General features: G+C 37.6%; 1 protein-coding gene across 1 annotated transcript in view; it reads left to right on the top strand.

Annotated features, from left to right (window-relative positions):
- LOC309643622 (uncharacterized protein) overlaps nucleotides 1–24576 on the top strand; it is a 462372-nt gene that overhangs the window by 421984 nt on the left and 15812 nt on the right. The window contains exons 9-10 of the mRNA XM_082426456.1: nucleotides 9798–10033; nucleotides 18288–18403. The gene's annotated coding sequence lies outside the window, so the exon portion shown is untranslated. The remainder of the gene's footprint in view (nucleotides 1–9797; nucleotides 10034–18287; nucleotides 18404–24576) is intronic.

Genomic DNA, 24576 nt, shown 5'->3' on the forward strand with positions numbered 1-24576 from the left:
AAGGAACACCGAAGTTTGCCAGGAAACCACCAGAAACTAGGAGAGAGGCAAGAATCAGTCTCCCTCACAGCCTTCAGAGAAAAATCAAGCTTGACCACACCTTGATTTCAGACTTCTGTCCTCCAGAACTGTGAGACAACAAATTTCTGCTGCTTAAGCCACCCAGTTTGTCGAACTTTGTTGCAGCAACCTTAGCAAACTATAAAATGCACACCCCCCTGCTTACAGTATTATATTTTTAAGGGAAATTGTTTCAGTATTTGATCAGATTTATAAACATCTTTCACAGTGACAGAATTAGTGGTCAGCACTAATGTCAGGAAGCCCACTGTTATATTTTACACACAGAGAATATTCGTTGGTGACTCATAAGTATAAAAATTAGTCAACCTCATCAGTATGCAAATAATTGGAGAAAAAAATGTTTTCTGAACAGCAAAGCAATGATTATTTGATATATATATTCAGTGCTGCTGAGGACTCAGTGAGATATGTGCTTATATCCTATTTGATGACTGGAAGTTGGTAGAATTTTTCTTGAAATCAAGTTGGTAAAACACATTAAGTATCATAAAATACAATCTTCAGATTCTGGTAATCTGCCTTAAAAGAGTAGAGTATGAAATTCAGATGTGAAATTATGGATAAAAGACATTTATTTATTCCAGTGCTATTTTTGTTCGTATAAGACAGGATGGAACTAAATGCCCAAATAACAGGGAAATGGTTAAATCAATTATAACAGATCTTAATTTTAATTATTTTAATAATGTTTAAATATACATTTGAGTGATAAACACAGAATATATATGTAGTGGGGGACTCTCAAAGTCTAGTAGAGAGACTGTTGGGGGTCCCTAAGACTCTTTCAGGGAGTCTGTGAAGTTAAAACTATTTTCATAATAATGCTAAGATAGTATTTGCCATTTTACTCTCTTTCTCTCATGAATGTACAGTGGAGTTTTCCAGAGACTATAGGACAGTCACAATTATCTAAAAAAACTCGTAAAATACTCCTTCCTTTTCCAGTTTCATACCTATATGAGGCTGAATTTTTTTTCATATATTTCACCTAAAACAATATATCACAACAGGATGAATGCAGAAGCAGATGTAAGAATCCAGCTGTTTTCAATTAAATCAGACATTAAAAAGATTTGTAAAATGATGCCATTCTTCTCACAAAAATTTTTATTTTGAAAAATATAGTTATTTTTACTAATATATGTCATTTGTATTAACATGTAATGAATTTATTATTGCAATTTTAAACAAATAAATAAACACATATTTTTTTTCAAGTGTAACATCCAACAGTATATATCAATAGCAAAACACATAAAATAAAATACTTTGGAATCTTCAATAATTTTTAAGATGTAAAATCTGAGGTCAGAGAGTTTGAGGATCCCTATTTTAGAAAATATTATTTCATCTATATAAAACAGAGCTGGAAGGAACTTGCTGAATTGTTGGGACTATGTTGAATTCCTAAGAGTGATTATCTGTGGATGCTGGGTTTAAGGGTCATTGTTATTTTAACATCTTTACTTTTCTGAGTTTCCAAAATTTTCCACTTTTAACGTGCATTTCTTTTATATCAAATGAAGGGTAATTTTTTTTAAATTTGCACTTTCTGTTCTTCACCCTTAAAAAAAATATATTTTTGCCCTTAAGCTATTACTTAGAACCTAAAATTGTAAAGTGTCTCTTAATTACACTTGTATAGAGAGTCTCAGTTCATAAAATTCTGCCAGATTTAAGGTCTGCAGGCAAATTAACCACAAGCTATACGGAGGGAGAATTTACAAATACAATTTGCGCTGCACAAGCAGTTTCCGGAGAAATGGCCTTTGATACACCAGTGAGCAGAAGACGTATCTGCTGGTGATATTCATGCCAAGGCTGAGATAAAAATTCACTTTGCATTTGTTTATTCATAGATTCTACTGCCATAGAATCTTGAAGTTGTCAATGATCTGAAAACTCTTATCCATTTCAAAAGCTCACCAATACAGGAGTGCTTCCAAGCTCACCATCTGTGCTCCCAATGACCAAAGGTTTTGGCTAATACATCTCACTTAAACATTCCTGCTTGTTTAAAAAAAAAAAAAATCTACCTGAGTTATGATACTCTTAATATCTACAAATCAGAACTAGATGTGTGATCTTGGGCTAGTTCTATAGGTAAAACTTCATGTTCTTAATATGTCATGAGATTAATAACGTGTGTTCTCATAGAGTTGCGAGGATTGTGTAACATATGAAAACAAACATAGCAGTGCCTGATGTAAATTGATGCATAATTTATGCACAATACCTGTTGTTACTTTTGTATTTCCAAATACCCCCCAACTGGTATTGGGACCAGCCAAAATTGCCCTTTACTCTCTTAGGAACATTCTAGGATCTGCTTGCCTCTCTCTGATCAATCCACTGCTCCATTTCCAGTTTTTACATCCTCCAGCAAACTTTCCCAGCTTACCTAGGATTTCTTCCTTGGTTCCCAGAACTTCTAGAGCATACAATGGCTGGGATACCTTCTGCTGCTCCTCTGCCTCTGTATCAAAATCTTCTTAACAGACTGGACAGGGTCTTCTGTTTGCTCCCACTTGGTGTCTAGAACAGCCTCTCTGTGGATTGATTGGTTTCCGATACATCATCTCTCTCATGGTTTTGCTCAATATTTCTCCTCTGATGTATTTTGGGATTATTTTAGTCTCCTTGCTTGTCTCTTGTGAAATAATTATTGGACTAAATTAGACTCCTGTTCTCTCACTAAATCATCATGGCTTCCATAATCCTGGGAATGACATAAATTAAAACAGAAATGTTTGGTTGAATCCTAAGAAATTTGATTAGCATTTGGGCAAATTTCTCCATCCTTTGGGATTAAGCAATGCCCCAGAGCAATTCTCACCCAGACAGGTTTTCATAAATATTTTATAAATTCCCAAATGCCAATAACTTCCCAAATCCTTTGCCGTTAATTTCATCCTTCTCTCAGCAGAAGACTGTAACGACCCAGAACCATATGGAGAGTAGAAAGGAGGGAGCATCCTATCAGAATAAACAAGTTACTATGATGACCTTTGCTCCTATTCTGAAAACCTGGTCCAAAAATAGTTCCACAGTACCTCCAGCTGAAACTCAAAATTCCTAAGGATATATACGACATATAGATATGCTTTCCCTATGTTTCTTACCTCTAGCTTTCTCTAAAGGGTGCTCTAAATGAAGGCCTGTTTGTTTCAAAAAAAGAAAAAGAAAACATTAAGCAGAAAGCTATAAAAAAAAATGCATCTCACCCATTTTTGCATTGAAGAGTTTGGGAGGCGAATAGCAAATTTGAAATTTTCTATCTGAGTGTATACTGAATTCTATTTTAAATGAGAACTCAGGATGAGCATGGAAATTAGATCTCAACAACATCATGAGATATAGCACATGAAGTTTTCTTGAATAGTTCCAGATACACAGTAGAATCAAGATTAAGGCTGCCATCCATTTTCACTTCCTGTCTTCTGCATGCTGTATAAAACCTGAACTCTTTTTATAACTCCAGTTTATGGTAGAGAATATGACAACTTCTTTTCAATATGGAAAAATGTTGATTATACTCTCCTGAGCCCACCATCCTCTCAAATTTATTCATCAAAATGAGAGCTGTAATATGCCAATCAAATGCATTGTTGCTTTTGCATAGTCTCCTTTTACTGCTAGCAACTTTAATACTTTATAAAGTATTGAGCAAACTCTTTCTGAAAGTTTAATTTTCCTAAGTTCTGGTCTTACAAAGCCAGGTCTCATAGATAGTGGCCACCAGCCTGCACCTCCTCCCTTCCATTCTTTCTACCTGTCCCACAACTTCCGTTGGCACAATGAGTTATTGCACTAAAATCGTGTCAAGATTACACAATTCATTCTCAAGCAGATAACTCCTTTTGCCAACATCAGATGAAGAAATTACCTCAAATTCTTCATATAAGCTTAACAAATCTTATATAAATCTGTTATATCCAAGGTTATATTAATCTTTTCATTAATGTTTTTGCACTTAATCACAAAGTGATTACACAATTTTTTTTTTAATGTTACAACTTCTCTCCTTGTCTTCTTTTAGAATTTCAAAGGGCTATATTATGGATTTATGTTGTACTTGCAGTCTGTGCTTACCTTCATATGTAAGCACATATACATATACATATATATGAGTTTTGTTTGCAATGTGTTTCACAATACTATGAGTATGTGCATGTTGTGTATCCACATGCGTATATATACACACATATGTGTATATATATATGTGTTATATATATATATACATATATATATATGCACATATTCTTCATATGCCTTCATATGTTCCTGTGGGCTTGCCGTGTGAAAGTGAGATGTTTGAGTTTCCTTTTCCTTGGAAACCGGAGAGTTTTGTCATATTTCTCTGGTTACATAACCTGGATAAGTTGAAACTCAAGGGGTTTATCAAGAAGAAATGGATTTTGCAATCTCACACTCTTATTTCTTCCTCACTGGTCAACAAATTTTGCTGACGTGAGTTTCGTTGCTGAATCATTGCTCTGAGAACAGCAGTGACGTGAGGCTGTTTAATTGAAGTAACTTTGGAAAAAGTTGTTATATTTTTAAAATTTGCTTAGGATTATTGATAAAAGAGATGCATTCGCATTTTGTTCTCTCAGAGTCTTGGGTATATTCGGTCATGCTGATCAGATTTATCTATGGAAGCTATTGAATTTCATGCGTAGCTGAGTTCACACACAACAACAAAAAAAGTGGGTATGGCTGTGCTGAGATGGAGGGTAGCAAGGATCCTGGCAGGTTGTATGGTCTCCCAGGGCTCAGCAGCTGCCAGCCCTGGTTTTTGGTAACAAAATCCAATTTCCACTCTCTCCACGTGGGCTGGGAAACAGCAGGGGTCCACACTAGCTCACAGAATTTTGGCTTCCTCATTTGTGAAACGTGACCAAACATATTAATCTCAGTGGCAGGCAGGAGATTAGGAGAATATCGGATGGGAATGAACAAATTGCAGTCATCACAGACAAACTGCTGCGACAGCGCCAGATCAGGATCGGAGACAGACCCTGGGTTAAGGAACAAGAATGTAAATAAAATGGGGCTTGGAAGAAGCTCTCAGTTTTTGAAGTGATAACCTACCCCCATACATATCTGCAAGGCCTCCAAAGTATTTTTTGCTAGAACACAACTTATATCAGTCGACTACCCTACACAGATAACTGCAGGATCTCTCTTCTCTGTGGTCCACAGGCTGAAATTTAAGCCTTTAGTTTGTTATTTGAGGCCCTCCATCATGAAACTTCAGCTTCTCTTTGTAACGTGATTACCTCTACTTGCTTTCTCAAGCCCTCTGCCAAAAGACTCACCACTTTTGATGCCAACCCAGATCATCTAGTCCCTTTAAATCTGCCTATAGAAAATACTTTATCAAATTTCTTCTCTGATTCCCTGGTCTGGATCTCTCTCATCTCTTTCTCTCTCTCTCCTCTATAAAGTTTTATTTGTGTTCTTCTCATGGTACGTACTTCTTACTCCTGTTTTGGATTACAATCATATGGCTACCTGCTTGATCCTCCTTACCAGACTCTAATAAAAAAAGAGGGGCATCTTCATTTGTGCATCTCACAGTACTTAACAGAGACCCTTGCATGCATATAATAGGTAAAAAGTCATTATTTGATAAATGAATAATTAAGTAAATGCATGACATCCAATGATTTTATTTCTAAATGCTACTCTAACATTAACTTAATATCACAGAACCTCAATTCACTTACCTCTACAATAAAAAATTAAAACCATCTTACTACTTTAGAAGAATGATATAACTAAATGCAGACACTTTTACAGGCAAATTCTACCAAACGTTAAAGGCCTAATCAATCCAATCTTCCTCAAAATGCTCTGGAGCAGGATTTCTCAACCTTGGCACTAGTCTTTGCTGTGCAGAGCTTCCCCGTGCCATGTAGGATGTTGAGCAGGATTGCTGGTCTCTACCCATTAGATGCCAGTAGCCTCTGCCCCTCGGGTCATGACAATAAAAATAGTCTCCAGATGCTACTAAATGTCCCTTGGGAAACAAATGGCCTACAGTTGAGAGGCTAGAAAAGAGGTAATAATTCCAAATCTGACAATGACAGCATATAAAAGGAAAATTATAGACTCAGATTTATTCATGCATATAGATGTAAAAATTTAAGCAAAACATTAGGAAACCAAATTCAAAAAATATGTAGACAAAAATTTACCAAACTAGGTTTTTCTCAGTAATGATTTAATAGCAATTAGGAATCAATAGAACAATAATTAACAATAACAATAATAACAATAACAATAAAAAACAATAATTTATAGAAATTAGGAAATTAATGACCTTAATTATGAAATTAAGGAGAAATGTATTGATTTCCTCATTTTTCATAACAAAACTTCAACATACTGATAAAAGTATATACCTCAGGAAATACAGATTTATGTATATTATTTATGATTATTGTGGTAACCACAATAAGACCTAAGAACATATAAACTCTCCAAATTTTCTAAAGGAAATGCACACTTGCACACACACACACGCACACACACACACACACAGATCAGCAGATACAACAACAAAGAAAATGGAAATCATATCGTAACTCTCTTCTCTCTCTCTCTCTAGCTCCATATATAAATATATGAATACATTTACTTATTTTTTTATTAATTTTTATTGGAGTATAGTTGATTTACAATGTTGTGTTAGTTTCCTTATCTGCAATGCCTAGAACAACATACTTCACAAAGTAGGTACTCACAAAAATCAATCCTGAAGTGATATCAGGATCACTTCAAGGCCATTGATCCCACTGCCTGCACCGCTTCCTCCTAGGTTGTCCCAGCTGCACCCCTACCCCCGCTACACTGGCCTTTCCATTCTCTGAAGTCCTGTAGTTTCTACTGTCCGTGATATCAGCCTTTAAGTACAGTCCCAGAATCAAAGAGAAGACATAATTGGAAGGAATCTTCAAGCAAGGGGAAGTTACTTCTCCTGTCTGATTCAGTATCTTTCATTGTAAGATGCCCTGCTTTGCTCCTTCGCTGTTTCTAGGGCACATGTTGCTTTCCTACTAAACTCTATGTTCATAAAAACTTGGACTCTAGTCTTAAAAACCTTCTCTTTCCCATAAACGTGTCAAGCACTATCTCTTTCTCATAGGAAGGACTCTGTATTCAGGTATGATTGAATAAATAAAGGATTGAATGTTAGGAGGTTGATAACAGATTTGCATATATTGGAGTTTTACTCTTGGCCAAGCATTCTGCTAATCACTTCACATGCGTTGCATAATTCAATCTTCTTAGCAATCCTACTTCTATTTCATGCTTGAACCAAAGCATAGAGAGAGTAATGAACATGCCCAAACCAGGATTTGAACCCAGGCATTCTGGCTCCTGGCTTAACTACCAGGCTGCACAAAAGATCCAAACGAGTAGCATGTATTTTTCTGAATTTTCAATTGACTCATAGCATGTATTCAGAGATTTAGACTACGTGGGTCACTTCCTTCCTTCCAGCTGCACCCGCACCAGGGAGCTTCTCACCCTTTCAGCAGGTGGAGAGGAACCCTCTGGGTGGAGAGGTGCTCAGTGAAGCGGGTGACCTACAATTTGAGGCTGGTTTGGAATCCCAGGCATCACTCTTGCACAATAGCTCCTCTGAGAGCCAGGCCCACATGGGGCACAACTGAACAGGCAGAATAACTGACCTTTCCACCAACCTGTTCTTCCCTTGCAGGCAGCTTGGGAACTGAGTGCTTCCTACTCACTAGACACAGGGAGAAGTCAGGGAGAGGTCTGGGAGAAGGAGGGCCTTGGACTAATCCCAGCTTTGAGGAAGTGGTCCAGGCAGTGGGTTTAACTGTGGGTGTCTAATGAGTGAATTGTGCCACTTGAGATCTCCTGAAGCTTTTGCAGTTCTAGGAGAGAGTTGTCATTATGACTGTAGAAATGTGATTGGCTTCCAGAATTTTCAGTTTTATTTTCATTTAAAGTAAACCTAACATCACTCATTCATCACTGAATCTCCCTCAATGGCCAACAGTCTATCACCAACTCCTTTCTGCTCACGTAATAGCCTGAGCTGCCTGGAACTGTTGCAGTACAATCTTTGTTCTCCAACTGTCTCTCGACTAGACTGTGTGTCCTGCAGGGGGGGGATGACGTGTTACTCATCTTTGCATCCCCAGTGTCTGGAAGAACAGTGTTTGACACCAAGCAAACATCAATGCACTTGTAAAACAAGCCAAGGATGAGTCAGCAGTCCAGTAAAAATAAAACTCTATCCAATGGAATTGAATCAAAGGGAACTGTGGAACTTTCTAACTGGAAAGCTGGTCTCCTAACCCATAGTCCAGGGATAGTTTCCAAAGTTGAAGCCCCTGATTGAACCTAATGTTTATTCAAGTAGAATTTGAAGTGCAAAGAGAATGTGCATTATTCTATGTGGTCAACATTTTAATTAGTATTCAAAATGCTGGCCCAACATTATTTTATGTGTGGTTCATAAAATGGCACAACATACATTTTCTGTACTGACTACATAAATAAAAATAACTTTAAAAACCTTTATCATACAGGAATAATCACTTTGACATTTTGGGATATTTCTGTCCTATTTTTTATTCTCATAAACATGTGTATAAATAGCTAATTAGATAGCTCGATAAAGATAGCCCCCAAAAGACGTCCATGTTTAAAATCCCCATCAACTGTGACTATATAACCTTACATGGCAAAAGGGACTTTGCAGAAGCTGATGTGGAAAGATTATCCTGAATTACATTGGATGGGCTCAAAGTAATCACGATGGTCCTCATAAGAGGATCTGAGTCAGAGAAGGAGATGTGATAACAGAAGCAGAGGTTGGAATGATGCAAAGGGGGCAATGCGTTAAGGAATGAGGGAGCCGCTAGATGCTGGAAAAGTCAAGGAGCAGATTCTCCCCTAGAGCCTCCAGAAGAAGCAGTCCTGCTGGTCCATTTGGACTTCTGACCTCCAGAACTGTGATATAATAAATTTTTGTTATTTCAAGTCACTGGCTTGTGGTAATTTATTACAGCAGCAATCTAAAACTAATAAAGATAGAAAGTCTGTTAGTTTCCTAGGGTTGCTGCAACAAATTACCATAAACTAGGTGGCTTAAAACAGTGAAATTTATTCTTTCACAGCTCTGGAGGCTAGAAGTCCAAAATAAGATGTTGGCAGGACCATGTGCTTCCCAAAGTCTCTAGGGAGAGTCTTTCCTTGCCTCTCCTTAGCGTCTGGTGGTGGCCAGCAATTCTTGGCATTTTTTGGCTTGTAGAATCACCACTCCAATCTCTGCCTTTGTCATCACCTGGCAATCTCCCTGTGTGTATAAGTCTTCATGTGGCCTTCTTACAAAGACACCGGTCTTTGGATTTAGGGCCCACTCTAATCCAGGTTGACCCGAATTTAACTGATTACATCTACAAAGACTCTCTTTCCAAATAAGATCACCTTCTGAGGTTCCAGGTAAACATGAATTTTGGGAAAGTACTATTCAATTCAGTATAAATAGATAGGTAGGAAGATAGATAAACAGAAAGATAGATGATAGATAGATAAGTATCTAGATAAATAGACAGGTAGATAGCTAGATAGATAAACATTATTTAATAGTATCATTTTCATTGTTGCATAATATTTTGTTAAATGCTTATAGTAAAATTTACTATATTTATTCATTTCGCCATCAGCACATTGTTATACTTACCAAAGCATTGATTATTTCACTGGAAGAACTGCCCCTTTCTGAGTGCCACATTTTGTACGGGATATTTACAAACTGGAAGTTACTCTGAGAAGGGCAAACCGGGACAGAGAATGGACTCAAATATTACTTCTCATGAAGGACTGTGGAAGGAACTAGAATGACTAATGAGGAGAAGAGAAGCCTCGGGACACACAAGGAGGAGATCTTCAAAGACTAGAGGTACTACTATGTTGAAGAGAAATTAATCTTGTTTTCCCCCCAGGTGTTGAACTAAGGCAAATGGATCAAAAACGATTCCAGAGAAAAAATTCTATAACATTTGTCTCACCTCTCTTCATTTTCTTCCTCTCTCAGATCTTGGAACTAAAAATTTTCCATCTGAGTAGTGCTCTAAAGCCTTCAAGCAAATGTTTCCTTAATATTCTTGGCAAGAACTATGAATGGTATGAGACTTTTTAAAACTGTCAAGAACTGCTAAGTGTCTGAGATTTTGCCCTACTTGCAAGTTAACAAGTTCTCCTGTTATAGTTTCATGGATGCTTTGGATGATATGAGACTCCTGGGTCAGATTCAAAGGCTGGTTTATTACTCACAGCCATAGCGGTAGCCAGTGTCATAATTTTCTTGACCAGTTTCCAAGTCCTAATTTCCACAAAGTGATGTGAAAAGGGCCAAGCAGTGCCTGCACAGGCAGTGGTGCCTCTACAGGGGCTTAGGGACCCCAGTCTTTTATAATGGTCTCTAAGCAAGCCTGCCTGACCTTTGCCCTGTAAATGTGTATTACTGATCTAGAAACAAACTTGAAAAGGTTGTCCGCAACAAATGTTGTCAGAATCATTGCTCACAAGACATGCAGAAATGCAAGAAACGTATAGATATTTGTCTCATGACCAGATCCATCCCTCTTTCATTTGTATACTCTCTTAGTTTCCAGTTAATTTTCCAATGAGTTCATCACTACTTCAGCCACTTTGATTAATCTGACCGGCGGGGGCTGGGACCAACTCCATTCAATTTGTCTCATACAGCATTGAGTAGGACTGCTATTAATAGGACTCCAAACAGCAAGATGAAATCAACCTGAAGTGTCAGCCTCATAAAGTGAAAAGCAGAGTGCAGAGCAAGATGGAGCTGGAGAGGTGGGCAGGAGGCAGACAGTAAAGGATTCCGTATGCTCTGTTAGGCTTAGACTTTATTCTGCTGGTGATGAAGAAGTATCAGAGTGTTTAATGGGAGAGTTAGACAGCGGATTTGCATATAAAGTAATTCCCCAGGATGGCCAAATGGATAACATCTTGGAGAGGATGTTAGTAGTCAAAGAGAGACCCCATTCAAATGACATTTTAATGATGCATTTAGCAGACATTGAGTCTTGAAGGGGGTATATTTTAATGATGCATTTAGCAGACATTGAGTCTTGAAGGGGGTATATTTTAAACATACTTAGGGGGTAGAACCTTTAAGTGAAGGGAATGAGAGAGATGGAAGGCTCAGGCTTGACTCCCAGGTTTTGGCTTTGGTAATAGTATGGCTGGCAGTGGCATGCCCTGAGAGAGGGAAAACTATGCAGGACAGTGGTTTTGAAGGGGGTTGACAAGTTCAAGACATTCGATAAGCATGTTAAATGTAGTCGTCCACTGGTATGTCTACCAGTTACTAAAGGTAAGGATCTGAGAGCGGGGTTGGGAGGAACTCCAGTAGTAAAAAAGTCAGTTTGGAATTTACCAGCACTTAGGTTGTGACAAAAAACAGGCACTGGCTGAGAATTTCTGTAGAGGCTGTAGTTAGAAAGGTCTCAGGGAAGAGCCCTGGGGGACATCAGCATATGTGGGCCTTGGCGTGGAGGATGGGGCAGAGTCTGGTGGATGCAGGAGAAAACCTAAGAGGAGCTTCTGCAGCAGAGCCCTGCAGGAGAGGGTCACGGAGAAGCAAGTCATCAGCAGAGAGAGTAACTAAGACGAGGACTGAAAATGTGTATTGGATTCAGCAAGAACAAGATCATGGAGGACTTGAAGAAGAGCAGTTCTGTGGAAAGGTGGGAACAGAAAGTAACTGAAGCGAGCTGTCAGCACCATTAACTGTCACGTGCTGTGCATGTCCTTCGGCCGCTAGGAAAATTTCATTATAGAGTGTTGATTCTTTCTAAGAATTAAAGGGAAAATCGTTTGGGCTGAGGCTTCCCAGGGCCTCTGACCTTGTCGAAGGAAAAGCAGGAGGTGTTTAATTCATTCCTGTTATATATTTGCTTGGCATGTGTGCAGCACATTAGTGGAGGCCATCCTTTGAGAATAGGCAGAAGTAGCAGGAAGATGTCTTCTGGTAATGGAGGTGAAAGGGTGGTCAGCTCTTGATGCAGGGTTTGTCAAGTTTTATTAAAGAAGATAAAGGAGATGGCTTAGAAGTCTATGACTGAGCAGACACCGGCACACCTTATGGCAGTACAGACGAGCTGGAATAAGGAACACCTCCACCAATCTCACATCATCCCTTTTCTTTCATGTGTAAAACCCAGAAGAAGATTTCATGAAAGTGTGTCTAGAGGAAAATAGGAAATGTCACTGCTGCTGAGTTCCATTTGAAATGAGCAGGAGAAAAACACAGACTCGGATAATTAGGTTTTTAGATCCAGCTCAGACTGTAACATTTGTTACCCCGCTATCTTCCAGGTCTGATGTATAGATAAGGTATCATGTGAGGGAAGCAGGGGGTCCAGAGCTTTCCTTCATGAGGCAGCCAAGAGCAGAGGGGGAGCATAGGCTTTGAGCCGACCCCCAAATTCATTAGTTCTATACCATTTGCAAGTTAGGTAGCCTCTCTGACCTTCATAGCTTTGTTTTTGTTTGTTAAAAGAAGTTAACAATACTTTAACAAAAGGTTATTGAGAGGCTTAAAATACCCTGTAAATATTTAAACACATCTCTGAAATGCTTGGAATATTAGACACTGGGCAATTTCTTGATTCCTTCTTTCTTTTCTTCCTCCATCCCTTCCTTCCTTCCTTCCTTTCTTCCTTCTTTCCTTCCTTCCTTCCCTCCTTCCCTCCCTCCCTCCCTCTTTTTCTCCGCAGTGAATATCTGCTCCTTCAGGTAAAGAGTCTGACTTCTCTGGAATCTAGGTGCCAGGGACAGGAAAATTTCTATTATTTGCATAAAAATCAGATCCCCCAGATAACAGGTGCTAATTTGGAATTGTCCCTAGAGGCAGGAATGCCTTCAAAGGCCTCCAGTCCCCTAAGTGGATTAACACTTACCAGTGACTTGATTACAACAAAACTCTTCCAAGCTATAAAATGACTCAGCTCCTGTGAGGGCCATATGCACAGTTTCCATCTCATTAACAAAGAGCTTAGCCCTCATAAGCTTTTGAAGAAAGAATAGCTCTTTCCCAAGAAAACATTCTCGTCTCACTCCAGTCTCTGAAATTGGATTGAACCTCACCTTGCAAACTATAAACATCATTTTCCTGAGCACATGACCCTCTTCTCCAACCTGGCAGGATAGGAAGTGTCTCCTTTCGCTATTCCAGAGATCTGGTGTCTTCTTGGGTCAAGGTGTAAACTGTAATTTTCAGATTAACTGCTGTTCAGTTTTCAGAGGAGCGTTATCCAGAAATTTCAGGGAAGGAAAGCTAAACTGATCTCTGACAAGGGAAAATATATGTCAAAGTCTCTTCATTCCACTCTGAAGGACCATTCAGTGCCTTGCTAAGGGGTCTATTGCCTGAGTCTGCACTTGGGTCTGCAATAATGTTTACTGAAATCCAAATTCATAGCAGATTAGAAGTAAAAACTTACAAATCAAAAGAGAAATTATGGGCAGATGGGTGTATCTAAAAGAAACGCAGTGAAAGGAGAGTGAAGGCTAAATATGACCAATATAGGAAATCAAAAGCCACAGCAGTTAGTGAACATTTTGTGCTGAGTGATAAGCCAAGCACATGTCGATACCCCCAAGGTCACCACCCAGATGCCACTCAGCACAGTGAAGGTTGTTCACAAATGCTGAGAAAAGACTGATGTATAAATGATGCAACCGCTACCTTATCAAGAGATACAGCATCTCCGTCACCCTGAGGGTGTTCCGCTCATTCCTCCCTTCCTCAAGTCCGACTGTCCTGATGTCCATCTCTGTAGATTGCTTTTGCTCGTTCCAGGGTTTCAAGGAAATGGATTCATACAATATTGCATTCCTTTGTGTCTGGCTTCTTTCATGCAACATCATGTTTTTGAGATTTTTTTATGTTGCTGTAGGTATCAAGTACCCACTTTTTCTGTTGCTGAATAAGTATTCCATTGTATGAATGTACCACAGTTTGTTTATCCATTTACCTGTTGAGGACCATTTCTATACAAGTCACTTTATGGGCTTATGTTTTTATTTCTCTTGGTAAATATCCAGGAATGAGACTACTGGGTTATAGGGTTAGTGTACATTTAACTTTTAAGAAACTACCAGTTTCCAAAGTGATCATACCAGTTTACATTCCCACCAACAATATGTGAAAGTTCTAATTTCTTTATATCTTGTCCACACTTACTATTGTTAATCTTTTTAAATTTCAGCCATTCTAGTATGTGTGAAGAGATTTCCCATTGTAGTTTTAATTTGCATTTGTTTTTTGCCTCATGAATGACTTATAGAGCAGGGATCTGCAGACTCTGCCCATGGTCAGGACCAGCTCCATAATTTGCAATCTAAACATAGAGTAAAACCACAAGGCCACTTGTTCAAAAGTTAGTAAGAATTCCAAGATGACAACAGCAAAACATTAAACAAAGAAAAACGCCCTGCTAAGTGCAGAAGCCTGTGACATTGCACAGGTCACATGCCCTTAAACCTGGTTATACTGGGGAGCCAAATCCAGCCCAACACCCATCTTAGCGTGGCTTGTGAGCCAAGAATGATTTTAAATAGTTAAAAATTTTTTTAATTATATTTTTGATACTTAAAAATTTTCAAAAAATTCAAATTTCAGTGATCATAAATGAAGTTTTATTGGTACACAGCCATGCTCATTCACTGATGTATTCTCTATAGCTAGACAATGGCAGAGTTAGTTGTAACAAAAAGTGTACAGCCTACAAAATATAAATCATTTACTCTCTGGCCCTTTACAGAAAAATTTTGCCAAATCCTGCTATAGACTATCTTTCCATGTATTCACTTAACCATTTGTATATCTTCTATTTTGAAGTGTCCATTCATGTCTTTGGTCTACTTTGAATTGCATTGTTTATCTTTTCATTTTCGAGTTGTTGAAGTTCTTAATATACTATAGAGATAATTCCTTTGTCAGATATATGTGTGAAAAATATTTTGTCCAAGTCTCTGGTTTGACTTTACATTTTATTAAAGATTTTTCAAAGAGCAGGAGGTTTTAATTTTGATGAAGTCCAATTTACCAATTTTTGTTCTTTTGTGATTAGCGCTTTTTGTGCTCTTAAGAAATCTTTGCCTACCTCATAGGTGCAAAGAATTTTTTCCCCGTTTTTTTCTGGAAATTTTATACTTTTATTTTTATATTTAGGTCTATGATCCATTTCAACTCTTACTATTTTTTGGCCCACTGGTCAAGGTTTATTATTTTATTTTTCCACATGAACATCCAGTTGGTTCTGGACTATTTGCTGAAAAAAGAGTTCCTTTCCTCATTGAATGAGAGCTCTGTTGAAAATCATAAAATATAAATATCAGTGTGAACTCATGTTATATTTTCTTTTTACAAAATAATATGTATTTCCTAGCTCTGTCAAGTGGTAGGGCCTAAAAACAATAACTAACTTTGTAACAATGAACACCACAATTCATATACCAAAAGAAACCAGAACAAATCTGGAAGAAAAAAAAAAAAATACAAGATCCTGGAATACTTGTCATGTCAGAAAGTGAGTAAGCTAAAAAGGCTACTGGAGTTGTGTCAAAATGACAGAATAGCCAAATTCAAGAGGTTCTGTCTGTCCCCAAATGGACTATTTTCTGCATCAGAGTAATAGTAGATATAACAGTTTTAACACATCAAAATACATGAAAAAATCCATATGCTTATAACTGCAAAAAACACACACACACACACACACACACACACACACACACAGTAATACCATTTATATAAAATCATCTATCCTACAGTAACAAAAAGCAGATCAGTGGTTCTTTGGGTACTGGAACAAAGGAAGAGCTGACCTGCGGAAGAGCACAATGAAACTCCCAGTGGTGGTGGAGGTATTCTCTCTCTGATTGTGGAAATGGTTTCACTCATATGAAATTGCCAAAACTCCCCAAGTTGTGTACTTTAAATGAATAGTTTATTTTATGTAAGTTATTCCTCAATTAAATTGACAAGAAAAGATTCAATTAGGTAAATTTAGTTGAGAGTATGTTTCAGAGTCTCTACATACCTACTGATTGTCCATTTGTTCTATCAGTTACTGAGAGAGGAATGTTGAAATGTAAAACTATAAGCATGAATTTTGTCTATTTCTCATTTTAATTCTATAATTTTTGCATTCAGGAATTTTTAAGCTGTTTTTAGATTCATACATATTTATGTTACTGTTTCTTCCAAATGAATTGCTGTTTGAATCAGTATGAAATGCCCCCTCTTTATCATTTTTTAATACTCCGTCTTAAAGTCTACTTTATTTTTTTTAAATATAACCACTTTCTTATGCTTCCTGTTTGCATGGGATTGTCTTTTGCATCCTTTTACTTTTAACCTGTTTGTATTTTCAGCTTTAAAATATATTTCCTATAGATGAGAATTGCTTTTTAAAACCATTTAACATTCTCTCTCTTTTTTATAAACTCTCTAGTGTTTTACACATATGCAATTATTGATATGGTTGGTTTACATCTACATTTTGCTTTGTTTTTCATTTGTTTCTCTATTGGTCTTTTCTTCTCACTGCAAACATCTTGTTTTTATTCTTTTTAGTATTCCATTTTATTTTCTCTATTTGCTTCTCATCTACCCTAGTCTTGCCCCTGGGCTAACAATAAACACTGTTAATTTATCAGTCTGTTTAGCATCCATAGTGTACACTTCACGCTTCACATTTCCACTTGGAATTTCAGACATTTCATTTCCCAATTGCCACTTCTATCATCATACCTGATGCTTCCCATTCTCAGTTCCTCCTCCATCCTCACAAATAGAATAACCTTAGAAAAAGCATAGTATCATTTACCATCTGCACCATCCTTTACCTTACAGTGCATGAAATCATCATTAGTTCTTTGGGGAAATGAGAAGGATGAAACATCACATTTTATACTGATCCATTTAATTACCATGTTCTGTGCTCTTCATTCCCTACTGTAGATCCCAGTTAGCATGGGGGTCATTTCACTTTGGCCTCAAGAATATACTTTAACATTGATCGTGGTGTGATTCTGCTGGCAAAAACATTCTCTCAGCTTCCAGTTTATGAAAATGGCTTTCACTCTCATTGTTGAAGGATATTTTAATGGGTATAGGATTCTGGATTAACAGGTTCTGTTTTTGCTTTCAGCAATGTAAAGCTCTCATTCCACAGACTTCTGGATTCCATTCTTCTGTTGTTTCTGATGAGAAGTCAGCTATCATTTATATTATTGCTCCTCTGTGTGTAATGTGTCTTGTCTTCTCTAAATACTTTCAAGATTTTTCTTTCATCTATGGCTCTCATCAATTTAACTATGACGTACATACATGTGATTTCATTTGTATTTTTCCTGCTTTGAATTCACTGTGATTCATGGATCTATATGTCAAATTATTTCATCAAATGGCAGAAATTTTCAGCCATTGTTTCTTCCAATATTTTTTCTGCCCTATTTATTCTCACTCTTCTCCTTTTAGGGCTCCTGGTACATTTATAATAGACAGTTTATTTTGTCTCAATGGTTCCCAAGGTTCTTTTCATTTTATAAGATCTATTTTCTTTTCTCTTAGATTAAGTAATTTCTACTGATATACCTCCAAATTCATTAACTCTCCAATCTGTTAAACCCATCCAGGGTTTTTTTTTTTTTAATTTCTTTTACTATACTCCTATATTCAAGAGTATTCATTTGGTTCCTTTTTAATTTTTTATTTCTCTGATGAGATTTTTTATCTTTTTTATATTTTATTCATTTTTATTAATGATTTTAATTAATTAAAGCCATATTTTACTTTTATTATTTTAACAGTTTTCCCCATTAGTTCTTTAAAATTTTTATAATAGCTGTTTTAAATACAATACACTAAATACAACATCTAGGGCACTTCGGCGTTGGTTTTTAGTGATTTTTTTCCTTAATTACATGTTAAAATTTCCTATTTCTTTGCACACTTGATAATTCTTGGTTATGTATTGGACTTTGTTGATAAGGTGTAGTATGGGTTCTGGATTCTGTGATTTTGTTTATTGAATGTTGCATTTTGTTCTAACTAGCTCAAACACTGGCTGATTACACTGAACTTGGGTAGACTTGTTTTTATGCTTTGTTAGACCAGGTGTGGAACACTCAAGATCTTTCCCAACTTCCTCTAACTTGGCAGAACTCAACATTCAAACTCTGCCTCTCCTGTGAATCTCATCAGGGCCTGATTTTAGTTTTGTTTAAGGTGGGTCTAAAATAAAATTCTGAAAAAAACTTTCCTCATGAACAGGGTCTTTGCTCCTAAGACATGGCCTTTATGGTGTCCCAGGTAGATGCTTGTGATGTTTATTAGACATAAGTAATTTTGTCCATTCTGGCTAGACCAAAACTTCAGCGTTCCCCCAGCCCTGCTGGAACACTAGGCTATTCATTCTACTCTCACATCTACAGCTGCTACTCTCTGGTAAATATGATGAAATCTCCCTGCCTTCATGTGCAGCCCAGCCCCTAGCTAAGGACGTGTGAAGAGCCCCTGCAACAGGCTTCTGACTTTACTCTCCACTCTGTACAACTCCCTCCTCTCCAGTGCCCTGTCCCAGAATTATAACCATCTTAGTTGTCCTGAACTCAAATCTCCACCTCCTCAGATCAGTGGCGCCACCGTGCTCTGCTTGAAGACCTCTCACTATGCAGAGGGACAGGAAATTATGGGGCTTACCTCATGAGTTTCCCTTTTCTCATGGAATGGAGCCTTGCACTGCCTCGTGGTCAATGCTGAAAATAACCGCTTTGTCTGTTTTGTTCAATTTTATGGTTGTTTACATTGGAAGGGCCAGACCAGTACTAGCTAGTCCATAATCGTGAGAAGCTGAAGCCTAACACAATTGTTTTTATTACTGTACCATATGGATATGTAACCTTAATGTAATTTCTGCTTTCCAAAAATATAACAGGCAAAACGTACAGGTACTATTAGCTGAAAGTCCCAAAGGAGTTCTGCACCAGTTAATAATATATTTTCTTAATGGATTAGAGTTTTAATAATAAACCACTCACAATAATGATAATATTTACCTTCATTATCTATTGGAGGTATATTTTCAGCAAGATTGTAAGTTAGTGATGGAAAAAATAATAGCCACCTGACCCTGAGGCCATTACCAAGGCCCTCTAGAGCCTAGCTTGCAGTCAGCTCCTTATCTCCACCTCCACTTCCCTCCAACAACCACGACTGGCCCAATCTTGATGGAAGTAGGAGCTATCTAATTTCAGTGCCCTTATTCTCCTGCAAATCAGGTAATATGTATCATTCTTGGAGCTCAGGGATCAGAGAGTTAAGGTTAAGAGACATGGATGGACCTAGAGATTGTCATATTGAGTGATAAGTCAGAGAAAGACAAATATCATATGATATCACTTATATGTGGAATCTAAAAAAAAGGTACAAATGAAGCTATTTACAAAACAGGAATTAAGTCACAGAAGTAGAAAACAAACTTATGGTTACCAAGGGGAAAAAGTGGAGGAGGGACAAATTGGGAGATTGGGATTGACATATACACACTACTATATATAAAATAGATAAATAATAACCTACCCTATAGCACAGGGAGCTCTACTCAATACTTTATAATGACCTATATAGGAATAAATCTAAAAAAGAGTGGATATATGTATATGTATAACTGATTCACTTTGCTGTACAGCAGAAACTAACACAACATTGTAAATCAACTATACTCCAATAAAAAAAAATTAATTAAAAAAAAATCCCTCTCCATACAAAAAAAAAATTTATACTTATTATACAAACAATCTGGATAAAATTTGACATTCGCTTTACTCAGAATTGAGAGATCAAAAACTTATCTTTAGGAAATAACTGCTCATTAAAAGACTACAAAGTAAGCTTCATCTGTTTTTGATATTTTAAAAAATGATCACAACATACCAGATAATAAGCTCATAGAGGATGAATCCCTATTTTATTTGTTTTATATCCTCTTAATATACTATAGTTTATGGTACGTACTGATTATTTAATATTAGTTAAATAAATAAATGAATGTTTTACATTATTCAGTCATCTACAATGAAAATTACCATGATTTGTTTTCAAATTGATCATTAAATATTAATACTATCTTACTGATAGTTTAAATTAAATTTTATGCAAATAATTAAATATTTACAAACACTTGTTGAAAAATAATGGAAAAATAAAATGCAGTAAATTCTGTTGTCACACCTAAAAAAAAGAGAGAGCGAGAGAGAAGGTCTCAATCAGCCATTACACTATCATCTAGTTGGAAAAACTATCTGTGGTGCACATATATAATATGCCAAATATTAGAAGGAGAAGATATTCAGTAAAAAAGGAAGGAAGGCAGGAAAGAAGAAAAGAAGGAAGAGAGGGAGGGAGGGAGGAAGAAAAAAAGAAGAAAAGAAAAAAGGGAAAAGGAAATAGAAGAAGAAAAGGAAAGAAAAGAAAAAAGAAAGAAAAATGGGTCCTTGTTCTGAAAGATATTACTGTTGAATAATTTGAGAACACCTAAATTTTAATGCCATGTGATAAGATTGATTGTGGGGATATAAGTGAAGTACTAAGGAAGTTTGGAGAAAAGCCACCAACTGCCCCATGAAGGAGAACCACATAGATAAAAGCAATATTTAAGAAGGTATGAACGCAATAGGTGCAAATTTCACAGCTAAAATTTCTCACTGGTAAAGATATCACTTGCTTTATTTCCCTATAACTAAATTTATCTCAGGAACCACCATTCCACTTTGGTAGAAGACAACCTAATCTTACCAATTCAAGAAACATTCAGTCATTTCTGGCTTAATATTGAGTCTCAGAAGAAACCCCTAAACCAATTCAATAGTTTCCTCCTCTCTTCTCCTTTCCTGAGGGTGTGTCTCAGGTTGATTTAATTCCTAGCAATTTATTTTTATTTGTCAGTTTGGCCTGGCGGGGGGGGGGGGGGGGGTTACTTATTATCCAAGAATTGAGGGGAAGATATCTGGCCCATAGCTATCAGCATATCTCTATGTTGGCATCTTGTTGGTTAGATAACCAAAAATAGAAACCAGCCAATATTCTTTGTGCTTAGGTTTATATCAGGGACTTTTTCAGGTTCACAGCAGCCTTTAAATTCTAGTTGTGTTCTTCAAATTTGCCTTTTCTCATCATCAGTATTCCTTCTCTTGCAATATTTGGTATTTTTTTCTTCTATCTAAACTTATGGGATAAACAAGTTCTGAGTCCTAGAGCACTTAACCATTAAAAAAAAAAAAAAAAAAATCTACTTTCTCCTTCAAAAAAGCCTGGCTCTTGTAAGCTTTGATTTTAAAGACTTGAATTTGCCTTGGAATTCAAAGTCTATTTTTGTCAATCAAGGGTTGAATATCAACTATTTACTTCTCTTTGCAAACCTGCTTTACAAGTCTATACTGAGACAAGGATGCCAGTGATGAAACAGCCAGAATATTAGTATAAAGAAATGAAAAAAAGGTTTTTAAAAGGTCATCTGAATATTTTCTACTCAATACTGCAGACCCACCTTCCAAATTTCTCTGCCCTGCTCTATGTCTCAGGATGCTAAGTTTTATGGGCTACATCAATGGGCCCCCTCACTCTCTGGATTCCAGTTGAGTTTGGCCAGTGGTCAAGAATAGCCATCATAGTACCTGGTTTCCTCTCTGGCTGTTCTCTCCCCTTTGCCGAGGTCAAATTCTCTCCCACAAAGACAGGCGTTCTCTCCCAGTTCTGGTATCTGCTCCCTCCCCTTTCTCTTTCTAGGTCAGGGTCACAATAACTGTCTTCTCTTGCTAGCAACTAAATACTTCACCATTCCTATTGGTTGCCTTTTAATCTGCCCACAATATTGTAAATAGTCTCTTTATCAAATACTTCCAATTACCCCATTTGAATGGACCCTCGGTTTCCTGCCAGGATATTGAGTGATCCAAAAGGAAATTGGAAATGCCAGGAAACAAACAAACAAACTGACCAAAAAGGAAATGTAATCACAGCACTCCACTTACTGTTTCAAAGACAATATTAATATATTCATAATTTCAGGTTTTAAATCAATCTTTAGGTAAGTCACTAAAGACTTCATAATGGTAGCAGCATAAAAGGTAATACAATCCGCTATGAAATTTTTAAAGTAAGGGTAATTCACCAGATACTGAAAGGAAAAAGGAGAGGTAAGGGGAAGGGTAGACCTGCTAATATCCAATCTTAATAGGTAAAGAGGATGAAGTAGTGTCTGTGATTAGTGGTAAATGGACTAGAAATGTGTGCATTCATTATTTAAAGTTATAAAGGTAGCTAAAAATAGAATTAAAAATAGTGAAATAATGCTCTTGTGAGGTGGGAGGAGAGAGGTGGAGAGAGGTATAAGTGAGCTAAATCCTCATTTCTTATAGGAGGAAGTCAATAGCTCACATCTAAATGTGACAAATCAAGAAAGAGAGATTTGACTCTATTATTTAGACACGTGGAAGTAATGATCAGAATAATGGCAAAAGGAAACAGTACGGAGCAGCTGCTTCTGGAGAACAAGGCTGTGGCAGAGAAGGAAATGCGGGGCGGGAGGGTTATGGCTTTTCATCTAAGCTCCTTTCCACTGTGAGGATATGGTTTTTCAAACTGTGTGTATGCCTTCATTTGATTTAAGATAATAACAACCCTGAGGGGATTGTGAGACCTAGGTTTGGGAAGCACCCGCTGATCTTCGGTCAGTGTTTCACCCCACATGTGTGAGCCAGGTTGAGAGAAGAGAGCAGACACTTCAAGCAGCTCCTCTTTGCAGCTCCCAGGGAAGGAAGGTGATTGACCTCACATCCTGAGAAGGCTTATTTCTGTGGCTCCAGGTTTGCGTCCTCCCTTCATGCCCGAGTCCCAAAGACTAGACAGGGGCCTTTACAGAGCTTTCCCTTCTCAGAGGCACTGGAGAGGGTGAGACTCTTTCACTCGTGCCACTTGCCTGATGCTGGGGGCACATGCATCTCTTTGGCTCTGATGTTATGACATCATTTGTTTTGTCATTTTCACACACGATTAAAAAATTGCTTCTTTGCCAACCCCTCTCCCCCAATCTCTTTAGGAAAGCTGTTGTTTCAAAAGCCAGTTGGAATTATTTAAAGTAGGTGGATTCTGGGAGGCAAACTCTGCAGGCCCCCCTCTGTTTCTCCCATGGCCTTTAAGGCAGACTTCTAGAGAACAGAAAAACAGGGACCCTTGGATCTCCAGTCCAGGCTTGGGATGAGAATATGGCTCTTAGATGAAGATCAATAAAGACTCAGACTGTGCTGGTTTCAGACTCACCCAAGTGTGGAGGCTGCTGATTTTAAGTTGAGCCTTCCTTCTACAAAAGGGTGAGGGATTTCATGTGACACACAGATATATCAGTGACAACCCAAAGCCAGCCCTTGCTCAAATCTCCCTATTTTCCAGTAGGAAACAACCCATCCTTAACCCATCATTCAGGGTCATCAGTAATGTGGCCCCAGCCCTAATTCCACCCTCTGGTCTTATGTATTTAACTCCTTGCTCACAGAATACACTCCTTTTCCCCAATAAATGTCCCATGCTTTCTCAAGTCCATGGCTATGTTTGTGCCATTTGTTTTATCTGCAATGTCTTCAGCTGAAACACATCCTCCTAGCCAGAACTAGAACATGGGTCACTGAACATAGAGATGCAGAACTCTCTTTGTAATTTCATTCTTACCCACGTTATAGCTTGCACACTTATAATTTTGGACTGTGTTACAATGCACCCCTAGTTCCTGGACAGTATGACTTTCTTCTTGGCTGCAGCCAAAACCCTCATATGACCCCAATCTCACTCATAAAAAGAGAATATCTATAAGTGCTAATTAATCTTTGGAAGGAAAAGGCTAACTTTCCTCCACTGAAGAACATCAAGGGACCATATGGTATTTGTATGGCAGGTCCTTCTTTACTCAAGGACCCTAGGCCAGTTCTGAGAACAGAAGAAACTTCAGCATCCTGGCATCTATGAGTCTTCAAATAATTAAAGTTAAAATGTCAATATCAAACCTCTAGGCTCAACCACAGATTTATGGAAAAGCAAGGAAACTGAGACCTACATTTAACAGACCAAAGGGTACAATGAACAAACTCAATCAATGGGAAACTCTCTGGGACAAATGGCCTTATTTCATCAACAGCTAAGTTAGAAGGGAAAAAAATACTGATGGGTAGTGAATCTATAGATGTAAAAAGGATTAAAAATGACATCAACCAATTGCAGTGTGTGGACCGTCTTTGGATCCAGATTAAAGCAATCTAGAAACAAAACAGAACATTTGTGATAATTATGAGACAATTAGAAATCTGGGGGAGTGGGAGGGTGGGTGAAATGAGTTAAGATGGTCAAAAGGT

This window comes from Balaenoptera physalus (assembly GCF_965194825.1).
Source record: "Balaenoptera physalus genome assembly, chromosome: 15".
NCBI classification, from domain to species: Eukaryota; Metazoa; Chordata; class Mammalia; order Artiodactyla; family Balaenopteridae; genus Balaenoptera; species Balaenoptera physalus.